Raw genomic sequence first — 15,013 nt, forward strand, 5'->3', positions numbered from 1 at the left:
GATGCTCTATAACCACAGTCTTGTAACAATTGGAGCAGTCTGGATGTGTTTTCAAAGCAATCCTCCCTGCTTTGGCCAGTTACTAAGACATCATCGACATATTGAAGGCAACAATCCTCTTGTCTGAATAACTTCAGATAAGCAAGATCTTGGGCTAGGGCTTGACTAAAGCACGTTGGCGAATTTTTAAATATACGGCTACCACAAGGATTTGATTGCTTGCCAATGGATTTATTTAGGACAGATCTGGTGGCTCCGTGTCAGCTAGCATCGGGACAACCTGTCCTCCCACCCTTATTTTAACAATGGGTTCTGGGGATGGGGCGATAGAACCCTGTCCTCTTCAGTCTTCCCATTCCATGTCAGCTAAGCCGATCATGTTTTCTTCTCTTTCATCTGTCTGATTGGGATAAACTGGATGCCCTCTTCCTTTGAAGCTCTTTCTGAAGCCTCTCTGGAAAGTCCCTCTAAATCCTCTTCCTCTTCCTCTTCCATACTGGCGAGATTGTCCCCTGGGTTGGCCATTCCTCTGGGGGCACTCCCTTTGCCAGTGTCCTTCTTGTTTACAGATGGCACACTGATTGGGTCCTAGGCATGTTCCTCCCAATGCCACGGCTAACATTTCAACTTTCTTTTTTTCTTTTTGATCTGATTTGCGTTCCTCCTCCCTGTCACAGTTACGGAACATATTGTAGCATTGAAATATTAGTGTTATCTGGTCCAGGAACCAACACCTCTCTTAGAGGGGCAATATTTTCTTCTGTTTTTATTTCTAACTTGCTCCTGGTGCGGCTAGAAACTGTGGTTTCACTTTCAAAGTTATTCAAGCTTTTATCTGTCTCTTGAAGGGATCCAGCTGTTGCTAATTTTCCTTCCTCACCGGCTTCTGGCTGAAATTGGGCTTCTCTTTCAGGCAGAGGGGGTGGAATTTGCTGATTTATTCTCCCTTCTTCTCTTCTAGGAACGTAGGGGGGTGGTCTGGCGATTTCCTCCCTATCTTCCTGGCTGAAAATCTTAGCTTTTGTTTGAGGCTTGGCTTTTTGGCTTGCCAAATATATCTTTGCACATTCTATCTGACATTTTGCTAACCATCTGGGTCTCTGTGCAATGTTGATTTTCCATAGGGGTACTGATCCCAATAACCATTTCCAGTCACAATTTGATGAACCCGTGCAATGAGTTCGGGATTCGTCGATCCCATTTTTGGCCACCCTACGCCCAGGGCAGTCCACTCAGATTCACAGAATCTTTTTAACATGGCTGGATTTGGTTTTGGATCTCCATAATCCCTAGAAAAACCTTCTTTGAAATTCTTTAACATGCACTGGAGTGGCGTCGAGTCAACGCTCTCCTTTGACTTTTTCCCACCCATTTCTCTAATACACTACCATTGATCACTCAGCATGAGCTACAATGGTTTAACCTCCCACACAATCCTGCCTGTTGAAGGCTTAAGGACGACACCTTTGCCTTCTAAGGGGTGATCAATCCCTTCTTCCGATCCAAAAGGGATCAGGTTTCCCCTGTTTTACAATACTTGCCTGCAGGCGTTTTCCAGACTCCTTTGTTGATTTAAGATCTGTCTGTCACCCTCACGGATCCTTAGACTGGAATGCTTCCTGATGGGTTAATTCCCTTTCCTCCCGTCGAAGTCTCCTCGTAGTCAAGAGCTACGAAGCCGGCTTTTGGAGCTGTCGTCGTTTAGGAGAGGGGGGGGGCCCACCAGGGCAATCCGTCTTGGAAGGTTAAATCCTTTTTCTTAAAAGCCCTTAAAAATGTCCCGGCGGAGAAGTCGCCATAAATCTTGTGGAAAAATAAAGCCTTAAAAAAATAAAGGGCTTTTACGAAATTCCATGGGTGAAAGAGAGATCTTTATTTTTGCGCAAAAAGGTTCAGAAGTGACTTAACAATCAACAAATTTCTGAACAAGGGGGAGGGTCTAAACTAAAGCTTTATAGGTTTCTTTTTCTCAGGAACAAAGGAAGCATAGATGGAATCTTACATTGTATATGGAATCTACTTTGTGTAACATTCAGATAGTTTCTCACACGTTAGGTCCATTTCTCATGGGAATACAATGAAGGCAGTTTTTACTTTTATACAATGTTTCTAAATATGCATTAGGTCATTCACGTACTGTTAATACAGCTTTTGGCTAACACAGCTTTCTTTTCAGAGATTATGCAGACACATGATTTTTGCTTTTAGTGATTTTTCATTATTATTATTATTATTATTATTATTATTATTATTATTATTATACTTTATTCTTCTTTATTCTATGTTATTCTATTTCTTTCCCACTTTAGGGGTAGGGCTTATATTAGGCCTACCCCCCAAAATCAGGCTAGGTCTTATTTTTGGTGTGAATCTTATTTTGGGGGAAACACGGTACTACCGCTTTATAATGCCTTGGTAAGCCCACACTTGGAATATTGCATCCAGTTTTGGTCACCACAATATAAATAAGGTGTTGAGATTCTGGAAAGTGTACAGAAAAGAACAACAAAGATGACTGGGGGGCTGAAGGCTACACCATATGAAGAATGCTTGCAGGAATTGGGTATAGCCAGTCTAGAGAAAAGAAGGACTAGGAGTGACATGATAGCAGTGTTCCAGTATTTGATGGGCTGCCACAAAGAATAGGGAGTCAACCTATTTTCTAAAGCACCAGAAAGCAAGACAAGAAGCAATGGATGGAAACTGAACAAAGAGAGAAGCAACCAAGAACCAAGGAAAACTTCCTGACAGTGAGAACAATTAACCGGTGGAATGGTTTGCCTTCAGAAGTTTTGAGTGCTCCAACACTGGAGGCTTTTAAGAAGAGACTAGACAACCACTTGTCTGGAATAATATAGGGTCTCCTGCTTGAAGGGGTTGGACTAGAAGACCTTCAAAGTCCCTTCCAACTTTGTTATTCTGTTAAGCTGCAAAAACTAGCTGAACTGTTTATAAGATTATACAGTTAGATTGCTATATATCAGGGGACTCCAATCCCCAGCTGTGGACTGGTACTGGTTTGTGGCTTGTAGGAATTAGATCACAGAAGTGAGCTAAACTGCATCTGCCCATGCACGTGATCTAGGTAGTATGTGAAACCATTACCCTCCTCCGTGTAAAAATGGTCTTTTCTGTAAACAAGTCCCTGGTGTGAAAAAGATTGGGGACTGCTGCTATATATAATGTGTAAGCAAGTATAGGAAACACAGAAGTGGCCAAGGAAAGGTGAATTAATATTCTTAGGTTTAAAAAAGGGAAGTGCTAAGAAATGCTCAAAGTACCAGACAGGTGCACTATTTCTCATATGCTCATAGGAAGGTAATGCTTACTATTTGCATCATCCCCCCCCCCCACATAGCTTATGTTAAGTACTTTGTTTGTGTGCGAATGATGAAGACACATGGCGATGTTAAACAGCTCTTTATTCTTCTTCTAACAACACCCGAACACAAACAAAAGGCATGCAGTCCTTTTTATATGGCCAGAAACCCGGACAATGTCAGCCAATGCGAACCGAACATTTTCACGCCTTGCATATGCACACAAGGCTGGTGCTGCTCTATCTGGTCCCGGGCAGCTTTTGGAATGCCCGGGACCAATGCAACGTCCCGAGCCTGCTTTTGCAGGCTCAGGACACAACACCCCTCCCCCCCTAGATGGAACATACTTGCGCACATACATGTACATCATACATTGGGAAGAGTGTTATACAGTTTCATTAATCAAATGCAAGGAGTGTGGAATACTCGAGTCTGCCCTCAGGCAAAACCTCTTCAAATTTTATTAATACAACAAATGTATCCGAAATAAAAAAAAATACAAAATAATCTACCACATGTTACTCCCGTTATTCAGGGGCCTCCTGACAGCAGTTTCACAAAGTCTCTCAGATGTTTGGGTGGGCACTTGGCCCGCTGCGACCTTCTAGGGGCTGGAGAGATTGCCTGGCCCACCTGCTCGCCTACCAGGCTAAGTAGGCCAGGGCGTTGCTGCCCTAAATTCCAAGGTGACCCCGGTGAGGATGCCTGGCCTACCTGCTTGCCTACCTGGCTAGGCAGGCCAGGACTTTGCTGCCCCAAATGCCCGGTTGACCTGCCCGCTGCTGGTTGGCTGGACTCTCTAAGTCCAGGCCAGCATACTATGGAGGGGTGGCATTCCCTGAGTCCACAATGGACTCCTCTTGGGAACACTGTCCCTCGAGCCCAAGTCCAGCAGATGGAGAGGACTGGGTAACGAAAGTGCCCCAATACTCTGTGGCCCCCAAGCACGTGCCCGAGGTGCCAGAGTCAGGAGTCGCCTCCATGACAACCTCCTTGCTAGTGACCTCCTTTTGGGAGCAATTGCGGAATTTGGCAAGCGCCCTGATGGAATTCTTTTTTTTCTTGCTGCTTGTGATTTGTGTGGATACCCCCGGTCAATCTCCCTGTCTGGAGCACTATCTGACATATATGAATACTGTGGATACCCCCAGTGTGACTCCCTGTCTGGAGTGATTATGGATGTGTGGGATGACCCCCTATCCCGTGAATTCCTGTTAGGAGCACTTGCGGAACTTTGGGATGAATCCCAAACAGCCTCAGTAGCAGCTAGCGATGGCCTGTTCGGCCTGGGAAACTGTGACCCAGAATGCATGTTATGGTCCTCCCCCCCCCCAGAGCAGAGCCAGGAGTGGAAGGGTGAGAGTCCAGTCTTCAGCGCAGTTGGTCTATGTGTCTGCGAAGAACGTGGCCGTCTCCCAAGGCAACTTTGTATGACAACAGCCCAGAGACCTTGCAAACCACAGCTGTGACCCAGAGATGACCAGGCCCATAGTTTCTTGCCCAAACCGGATCGCCCACCTGGAGTCTCCTAGGTGCCCGCAGTTGTGATACCTGTGAAGCCACCCGGTCAGGGTGCAGCCTGTCCAGTTTAATGATGAGGCAGCGACCCCAGTGGAGTTCAGCAGGGCTCTTCCCTGTGGCTGTGCATGGTGTGGTGCAGTGTGCAAGAAGAAAATCTGCTAACCTGTAATGTCAGTTACCATAAGTCAGTTTCTTGAGGGCATCTTTGGTAGTTCGCACCATCCTCTCTGCCAGTCCGTTGGAGGATGGATGGAAGGGAGCCAAAGTTGCATGGCAGATCAGGTTGGCCTGAAGAAGCCTGGAACTCAGAAGAGGTAAATTGAGGGCCATTATCTGAAACCAGAACATCTGGAAGACCGTGTGATGCAAAAATTCCTCTCAACACCTGGATGGTCCTGGCAGTAGTAGTGGAGGAAACAGGAACAACCTCTAGCCATTTGGAATGGCTATCAACAACAACCAGGAAGAATTGCCCCTGAAAAAGCCCAGCATAATCTATATGCACCCTAGACCATGGGGTTTGAGTTTCCTCCCACCTATGTACTGGGGCTTGAGGCTCGAGGGCCAGGCTGGGCGTTTGACCTCTGCTGCCCAGCCCGCACCACCATCCAGCCCCCCTGCATGGCCTGAGAGGAACAGTGAGGCTCCTCCAGCGGACCATGCCTTGGCACTTGCCCTGGTCCCAGCCCCTTCTGCCAGAGACCCTCAGATCTATCCCACTCCTGCAAAGGCCCCCCCAGGCACCCTTGAAGCGAACGATGTAGAGGTGGCCACACCTACCCACTCCATCCACGCTCACTCAGTAGGCTGCACCCACCCTGGCCACACCCACCCGGCCCCCTGAGGGCAACCGCAATGCTGATGCAGCTCTCAATGAAATTGAGTTTGACACCCCTGACTTAGAATATGAAATCTTGGAATATTAATTGATTATAAATTGAATATGGTATGAGCAAGTATTATGATGTGGCTGAAAAAATTTAGTTTTAGGTTCCATTTAATAGATATATAGCTTCCCAGTCCTGGAAAATAATAGTTCCAATTTATTCTACACTGAAGAGAGCCCTGCTTGAGCACTGGATCCTGTTATGAACACCATACTTGGAGAAAAAAATAAATAAATTGGAACACTGTCAAAGTAGGACAGAAGCCTTACACTACTGGGGCAGTCCATCTTTCCAGCACTGAAATGAAATGTGTTATCTGTCATCTCAGGTCAAATTGAAATTGTATTATGAAATGTGAATAACGTAGAATTAGACATCAGTAGCAGGATCAATGCCTACATTATCCACCAATTATCTTACAAAACTTTTAAGGCTCTTACATGTAATGTCACAACATGTAATAATGAAGGTTTCACATAATATGCCTGAAGCACAATCGATTTATAATTTCTTTCTGTAGAATATACTTATGGACATTCTCACACTCATTGCTACTATGCCAACATGGAGGGAGGGAGGGAGGAAAGAAGGAAGGAAAGAGGCTTTTTCATCTACTTCTCAAATAGAATGAAAATGACTCAGGAGATTCCAAAGATCTCTTTGTAGATGAATCTCAACTTACCAACACCATAATTCCATGATAGTTAGAACAATTATTCAGTGAAACTTTGGCTTGCTTTCAGTTGCTCCATTACTGGAGGTAATTGGACAAATATTTGTCTGAAATGGTATAGAGTCCCCTATTTGAGTGGGGGTTGGCTAGATCGAAGAGCTTCAGAGTATCTTTCATTTCTGTTATCCTGTTAGCTGAGGGAGATGGGCAAATCAAAAATGTGAAATACAAATAAATAAATACTGCTGCACCAATCATATGCAAAATCCTGCAACAAAGATAGCGCCCTATCTTTATTGTGCTAATAAATTTGATTTTAAAAAGCTGATAGTCTGAGGAAAAACAGTTTGTTTCAGGTAAAAAGAAAAATATATAAGAGAACGAATGGAGGGATGATACAAGAAAACCGTGTAAAGGGCTAATCACAACTGTAAATAATTTTTAGGAAAGGAAAACCAATTGGGTAGAATACCACCTTCAGTTGTTTCATTTCTTCTAGATTTATGATCTATGATTTATGATCTATGGCATATTACTTGCTGTTTATGTGTACATTGTGAACTTATGACCGGAAACAAATTTCTTGTGTGTCCATCACACTTGGCCAATGAAGAATTCTATTCCATTCCAGTCGAGTCTACTTTATTCTGTCTTCAGTTTTAACACTATATTACATTTTTATATCTTGCTAACCATGTGACTGTGGTAGTGTACAAATTTGATTAATAAATAATAAGTGAACAAATATATGCTACCATAAACTAGTTAGCGGCATATAGATAAAATCAATAAATAAAATGACTATATTACACCTTTCACTGAAATTTATGTTAAGACCTATTTAGGGGAAAACACAAAAATGAATCGCAGAATGAATAGGCAAGAGTAAAACTTAAAATTGATAGTAAACTGGCAAGGAAATGCCTCTGGCTTTGAATGAATTTAAATCTTCAGGGCAAGATAAATAGTATCCTAGGGTACTGAACCAAGTAGAGTATGATCCAGCTAGATTTATTTTAGAAAAATCCCAAAGAGCAACTTCTGTGACAGATTACTGTAGTAGGCAAGTGTCGAAAAAAGAGAAAAGAAATAGCCAAATAACTATAGTACAGCTGTTTTGGCACTGATACCAGTGAAAATTATACAGCAGATCTTAAGAAATGTATTAGTAAGGTACTTCTAAATCTTAAGGATTACCATCCCATTATTATTTATTATGAACATCTCATCAAATAAACATTATCTTGTTTTTGATCAAATACTCTGTGCGTGGACATTTCCAAATGGACCTGATTAAATCAATCAGAGAATTACATACTCTGCAAATCAAGATGGAGCAGCTTTATTCACTCAGTAAAAAAGGGCCTAGTGATAACTAACTGGTGATAAGAGGGAGATGTGTTACATATATTAGAAAAAGAGAAGGAGATTTTAGAATGCATATTTTTCAGTGTCAATATATTTTATGTGTTACTGTTTGAAAACCAGTAGGAAAGTTTTGTAAAAACTTGCATGTGTGGCTAACAGAAAGAACTAATTTATGAAAAATAGCTCTGTATGAAATGATGGTGAGCATGCCGTGTGTGGTGGTGAACAAAAGCAATGCTCTGCTGGATTGGACCCCTGATCCATCTGGTCCAGCACTCTGTTCTCATAGTGGCCAGCAAACTGCACAAAGAAGCCCAGATGTTTCCTAGCAGATGGCTTTCAGAAGCTGTCTCACAGCCTTCAAGGCTAATAGAATGTAATTAATTTATTCGCTTAAAGATGTTTTAACTTTTGTAAGGCAAGCACTAACAAGTTCCTACCTGACAACTTCTAACTGACAAGTATAAGCAGTTCCAGATTAAACAAAGGAGTCAAAGAACCTGAAGCACCTGAAGGCTGGACAAGCACCTGAAGGCTAGACAAGGAACAGTGGATGGAAGCTAATCGAGGAGAGAAGCAACCTAGATCTAAGGAGAAATTTCCTGTTACAATTAATTAACTTCTTGCCTCCAGAAGTTGTGAATGCTCCAACACTGGAATCTGTTTTTCTCTGAAGACATTTCACTTGTCATCCAAGAAGTTTCTTCAGCTCTGATTGGGTGGTGAGGAATGGAAGGATTTATATTGCTTGCAGACAGCTGGTCATTTGCATTCTTTTAGAAAGTTATTGGGGCCATTTGGAGGCTTACCTGTGTCCTCAGGGTCACCTGAAAAAAAGCACCTTTAGGACAACCATGACCTGAATGACTAAGAATCTCCATAGACATCCAACACTGGAAGTTTTTAAAAAGAGATTGGACAATCATTTGTCGGAAATGGCATAGGGTTTCCTGCCTGAGCAGGGGGTTGGACTAGATGATCTCCAAGGTCCCTTCCAATTCTGTTATTCTGTTAAAACTATTGCTCAAATTATGGATTTCTTGTAAAATTACAATTTAAAGAAAACAAAATAATCAGATCATCAAATTATGAACATAGTCCTATTTTCTGTGATTATACGGAAAAATGGGGTGGGGTGTGAAGTGGACCTAAATATAAGCTTTTAAAATCAGATATAGAGTGGAAGGAACATCTATCAAATTTGCAGATGAAACAAAACTGAGTGAGATAGCTAATGTTCCTTTAAGAGAATAAAATGAAAAATGATTTTCATAGGTTAAACAGATGGGCTGAAAATAACAGTGAAATGTAATAGAGAAAAATATGAAATTCTTTAGGAAATAGATATCAAATGCATATATATATATATATATATATATATATATATATATATATATATATATATATATACACACTAGGTAGGATGCTATATGGCCTAGTAATAGAACTTAGAATATGGAATCTTGGAATATTAATTGATTACATGCTGAATATGAGCAAGCATTTTGATGTGGCTGAAAAAATGCAGTTTCAGATTGCATTTATGTGTATAGCTTCTCAGTCTTGAGAAATAATAGTGCCAAATTATTCAAGGCTGATATAGAACCCTGCTTGAGCACTGGATCCAGTTATGGAGAAGAAATAAATGGAATAGTGTCACAGCAGAAGAGAGGCCTTACACAACTGGGGCAGCCCAGCTCTCTGGCTCGAAAATGAAATGTATCTATCAATGCTGCTAACATCGGATATTCTTGCTTTGATAACAGATGGAAATGCAGCCATTTTCCTCTTTTGCTTTTAGAATTAGTTGATGCTGGGAGGGGGAATATGGATGAGAGTCCAGCTAGTCATAACAATAATAACTCAGTCATGGGAATCCAAGGTTATTGGTGTTGATAAAGATTTGGTGGGCTGGAGAGCTGGGGGGAAAGCCTGCAATTCAAGCTAATTGGGGAATGTGATTTATGATGTTAATTGGAGGAGGGAATTGTGCTTTGCTACTTTGTGCCCAGGGGAGGGGAATTCAGTTTTTGGCTTTAACTATGTAGTGCCCTTTACTTTGTTTCTCGAATAAAAGATTCTTTAAGGTAAACAATGCCTCAAAGTTCTTTTGAAGAATTTCATCTGTTGGAACTGTTAAGTCCTTGCAGTAACGGCGAATGATGAAGACACATCTTTCCAGAACAACTCTTTATTATGTTTTCAGCCAAAACTCCAACAATGAGCAAAGGCACGCAGGCCTCCTTTTATACACCCAGATCCCCGGATACAATGGCAACAGAAACAGGCACTTTTCACGCCTTGCGCATGCGCGCAAAGCCGGTGCCACTCAGTCTGGTTCCGGGCAGCTTCTGCAAGGCCCAGGACCATTGCAACATCCCGAGCCTGCATTTGCAGGCTCAGGACACAACACCCCTCCCCCCTAGCTTGAAACAATTCTGACATCTTCAACATTCTTCTTTGGGAAGTAGAAATAGTCTTATTGTATATAATATTAATGTTTTAATTTTGAGAGAGGAACTGCTCGGGCATTTCCCCTGGACCGCATCAAGAGGGAGAAGAAGAAAGTAAGAAGTAAGTAGGAAGGTTGAGGTGAAGGAGGAGAGGGAGTGAGTGAAGAAAGAGAGGGAAAGAAGTAAGTTGGTTTGAGGTGGGATGCGGTTTGGGGGGAAATGGGCGGGCAGGACCGAATGTGGTGTGTATCAATTTATTTTATTTTTTATCTGAAGTATTTGTAAGATTGTTATGTATTGTAAAGTTGAAAATAATTTTTTTTTACAAAAAACAAAACAGGCAACTGTTGATAGGCCTTGTGCCAGGTCAAGCTTCGCAAAAATGCGCCCCCCTCTTGAGGGAAGCCAGAATGTGGCTTACTACAGGTACTGGATACGCGTATTGCTGTAGTGCCTTGTTCAGTGTTCACTTGTAGTCTGCACATATGCGTATGTCTCTATTAGCCCTGCTGGAGATGCCCTGCTGGAGCAATTTGTCCAGTTCAGCATCAATCTTGCCCTTGAGGGCAAAAGGTACCTTCCTAGGCTTAACCCTAATGGGTGTTATGGAAGGATCTAATCGTAATGAAACTGGAGGCCCCTTATAATCAAACAACGAATCAACGAACACCTAGAGGCAAACAAAGTCATTACTAAAAGCCAACATGGGTTTGTCAAAAATAGATCATGCCAGACAAATCTTATTGCATTCTTTGACCAAGTGACAAAATTAGTGGATCAGAGGAATGCTGTAGACATAATTTACTTGGACTTCAGTAAGGCATTTGATAAAGTAGATCACAACCTACTACTTGACAAGATAGAAAAATGTGGGGTAGACAGAACCACCACCAGATGGATCCGTAGCTGGCTGACCGGCCGTACTCAGCAAGTGGTCCTCAATGGAACTGCATCTATATGGAGGGAAGTGTGTAGTGGGGTGCCCCAGGGCTCTGTTCTGGGCCCAGTACTCTTCAACATCTTCATCAACGATTTGGACGAAGGGATAGATGGGGAACTCATCAAATTTGCAGACGACACCAAGCTGGCAGGAATAGCCAACACTCCAGAACACAGGCTTCAGATACAGAAGGATCTGGACAGACTTGAACACGGGGCACTAACTAACAAAATGAAATTCAATGGTGAAAAAAGCAAGGTTCTACATTTAGGCAAGAAAAACCAAATGCACAAGTACAGCATAGGTGGCACCATGCTCAATAGTAGTAACTGTGAGAGGGACCTCGGAGTCCTAGTAGACAATCACTTAAATATGAGCCAGCAGTGTGCTGCAGCTGCCAAAAAGGCCAACACAGTGCTAGGCTGCATTAACAGAGGGATAGAATCAAGATCACGTGAAGTATTAATGCCACTCTACAATGCCTTGGTAAGGCCACACTTGGAATACTGCATCCAGTTTTGGTCACCACGATGTAAAAAAGATGTTGAGACTCTAGAAAGAGTACAGAGAAGAGCAACAAAGATGATTAGGGGACTGGAGGCTAAAACATATAAGGAACGGTTGCTAGAATTGGGTATGTCTAGTTTAACGAAGAGAAGGACAAGGGGGGACATGATAGCAGTATTCCAATATCTCAGGGGCTGCCATAAAGAAGAGGGAATCAAGCTATTTTCCAAAGCACCTGAAGGCAGGACAAGAAGCAACGGGTGGAAACTAATCAAGGAGAGAAGCAACCTAGAACTAAGGAGAAACTTCCTGACAGTGAGAACAATTAATCAGTGGAACAACCTGCCTCCAGAAGCAGTAAATGCTCCAACACTGGAGGTTTTTAAGAAGAGACTGGACAGCTATTTGTCCGAAATGGTGTAGGATTTCCTGCCTGAGCAGGGGGTTGGACTAGATGACCTCCAAGGTCCCTTCCAACTTTACTACTACTACTACTACTACTACTATTACTATTATTATTATTATTATTATTAATAATAATAATATAGGATCCAAGCTCAGAGCTAAACACATCTGCAAATTCCTTGCAGACTTCCGCAAGACTTAACGTTTGCAAATGGTGCAGCCCCGTGACCTGGATTCCCAGAGCCTCGAACAAATCGAGTCCAATAAGACCCCCAACAACCAACACATCTAAGGGACCCTCAAAATCCTTGTACTGTACCTTAAGGGTGGCTTCCCCCTTAACACACACCTTAGAATTCTGAAAGTCTGTGAGTATTACATTGGATGGCCTGAGTTTAGGTCGAAGGCCACTGCTGCTGCAAATTTTCCTGAATGTGTTGAGGGAAATAATGGAGAGAGCGGACCCAGTGTCCAACTCCATGGATAAAGGAACCCCATGCAACCTTACTTTAAGGGACAGTTTCTTCTTTAGGGGTTTATGTGTGCCTGTCCTTAAAATACTTCTGCGCGTTGCACAGAAACCCACCCTATTTTGGCTGGGGACCCTGGTACCTTTCAGATGCAATTCTTCTCTAGGTTGTACTTTCTGACGACCCAAACAGACGGATGCGACGTGGCCATGCCTGGCGCATGCTCTGCAAATGGCGGAAAGGAACCAGCAGTCAGCTAGTTTGTGGCGTCCTCTGCACCCGAAGCATTGAAGAGCTGTTGAGGCCTTTCCTGTGTGTTCCTTCTGTCTCCTTCCGGCTGCCTGGTAAAGCTTATCCACCTCTTCTTCAGGAACTTCCTCCGACTCTTCTCGCACATTCTCCTGATGGACGGTGACGGTCTCTGTAGAGCTTCTGGTGGGCCGCAGATTCTTTACTGCCCCACCTGCTGCTTCCTCTGCTGTAACCTCTCGCAGAGCATCTTGGAAAGAGACATTTTCTTTAGCGAAGATCTTTTGCTATAAGACTCTGTTCCTTAAACCGCATACAAAACGATCGCGCAGCCTTTCTTCCAAATCTTTAAACTCATACGGTCTGGCTGCTCACCTCAAGGCCACAATAAAGTCCCTAGCAGATTCACCTGCCCTCTGATCCCTTTGTTCAAACGTGTGCCTCCAAGCAATGACGGACAACTTGGGCTGGAAATGCTCTTTCAGAAGTTTCTTTAAATCAGTATACGTTACTGTTTTCAGAGAGGCAGGGGCCATTAGATTTTCTGCAATCTCAAAAGTTCCCTGTCCACAGACACACAACAAGGTTGCAGCCTTCAAGCCATCTTCTCTGATCTGGTTTACCCTGAAATAATTCTCCACCCTCACAACGTAGGATTCCCATCTCTCCGTGTGTAAGACATCGAACTCAGATAAACGGCCAATCTTTGCCATCCTAACTTGCACTTCACCACTCACTTCTCTTAGGGAAAGGGTCTTTCAGCCGAATTCACCTCCAGCGACGCTGTACTGGCAGGCTGGAATGCTGACTTTAACGCTGTCTTCCCTCTTCAGGATTTCTTTGGGTGAGTCTTTAAAGCTTCCTCCTGTTTAGCTTGTAAAGCATCCCACCTTCGTCGCCAGTGTTAAGTCCTCGCAGTAACAGCGAATGATGAAGACACATCTTTCCAGAACAACTCTTTATTGTGTTTTCAGCCAAAACTCCAACAACGAGTAAAGGCACGCAGGCCTCCTTTTATACGCCCAGATCCCCGGACACAATGGCAACAAAAACAGGCACTTTTCACACCTTGCGCATGCGTTCAAAGCCGGTGCCACTCAGTCTGGTCCCAGGCAGCTTCTGCAAGGCCCGGGACCATTGCAATGTCCCGAGCCTGCATTTGCAGGCTCAGGACACAACAGGAACCATGACAGTAATATCTGTCATCTCAGGTCAAGTTAAACCCATATTATGAAATATGAATAATATTGAATTAGAAATTGGTAGCAGTATCAATGCCCATATTATCCACCAATTATATTATGAAACTTTTAAGATTCATATATGCAACATTACAACATGAAACAGCGAATGTTCCACGTAATATGACCACAGCATGATTTCATTCCAATTTCTTTGTATCAAATATACTTTATGAATACTCCTGTTCATTCCTACTATGCCAACAGGGAAGGAGGGAAAAGAAAAGGAAAGAAGGAAGGAAGCCTCTTCAACTACTGTCCAGGTAGATAAAAGTGACTCAGGAGGTTCCAAAGAGCTCTTTGTAAACGAATCTCTGCTTTTCAACACCAGCTGAAAACAGTTCCATCTTTTATACTCTTAACCTAAATATATCATTCATTCTTTAATTTATTTCTTCCTGTTTTAAATCTCTACAACAGTTTATGTTGTTGTTGTTGTTAATTGCAAAGTCGTGTCCGACCCATCGCGACCCCATGGACAACGTTCCTCCAGGTCTTCCTGTCCTCTACCATCTTCTGGAGTCCATTTAAGTTCATACCTACTGCTTCAGTAACTCCATCCAGCCATCTCATTCTCTGTCGTCCCCTTCTTCTATTGCCCTCAATCTTTCCCAGCATTAGGCCCTTCTCCAGTGAGTCCTTCCTTCTCATTAGGTGGCCAAAGTATTTGTGCTTCAACTCCTCTAGGACTGACCGGTTTGAACGCCTTGCAGTCCAAGGAACTCCCAGGAGTCTTCTCCAGCACCATAGTTCAAAGACCTCAATTCTTTGGCGCTCAGCCTTTCTTATGGTCCAACTTTCACAGCCATACATTGCAACTGGGAAAACCATGGCCTGGACTATACGCGGTGATGTCTCTGCTTTTTAGTATGCTGTCTAGATTTGCCATTGCTTTCCTCCCCAGGAGTAAGCGTCTTTTAATTTCTTGGCTGCAGTCCCCATCTGAGGTGATCTTTGAGCCCAGAAAAATAAAATCTGT

Source organism: Crotalus tigris, unplaced genomic scaffold (genome assembly GCF_016545835.1).
Source record: "Crotalus tigris isolate CLP2741 ecotype Arizona unplaced genomic scaffold, ASM1654583v1 scf7180000017631.5181431, whole genome shotgun sequence".
Classification (NCBI taxonomy): domain Eukaryota; kingdom Metazoa; phylum Chordata; class Lepidosauria; order Squamata; family Viperidae; genus Crotalus; species Crotalus tigris.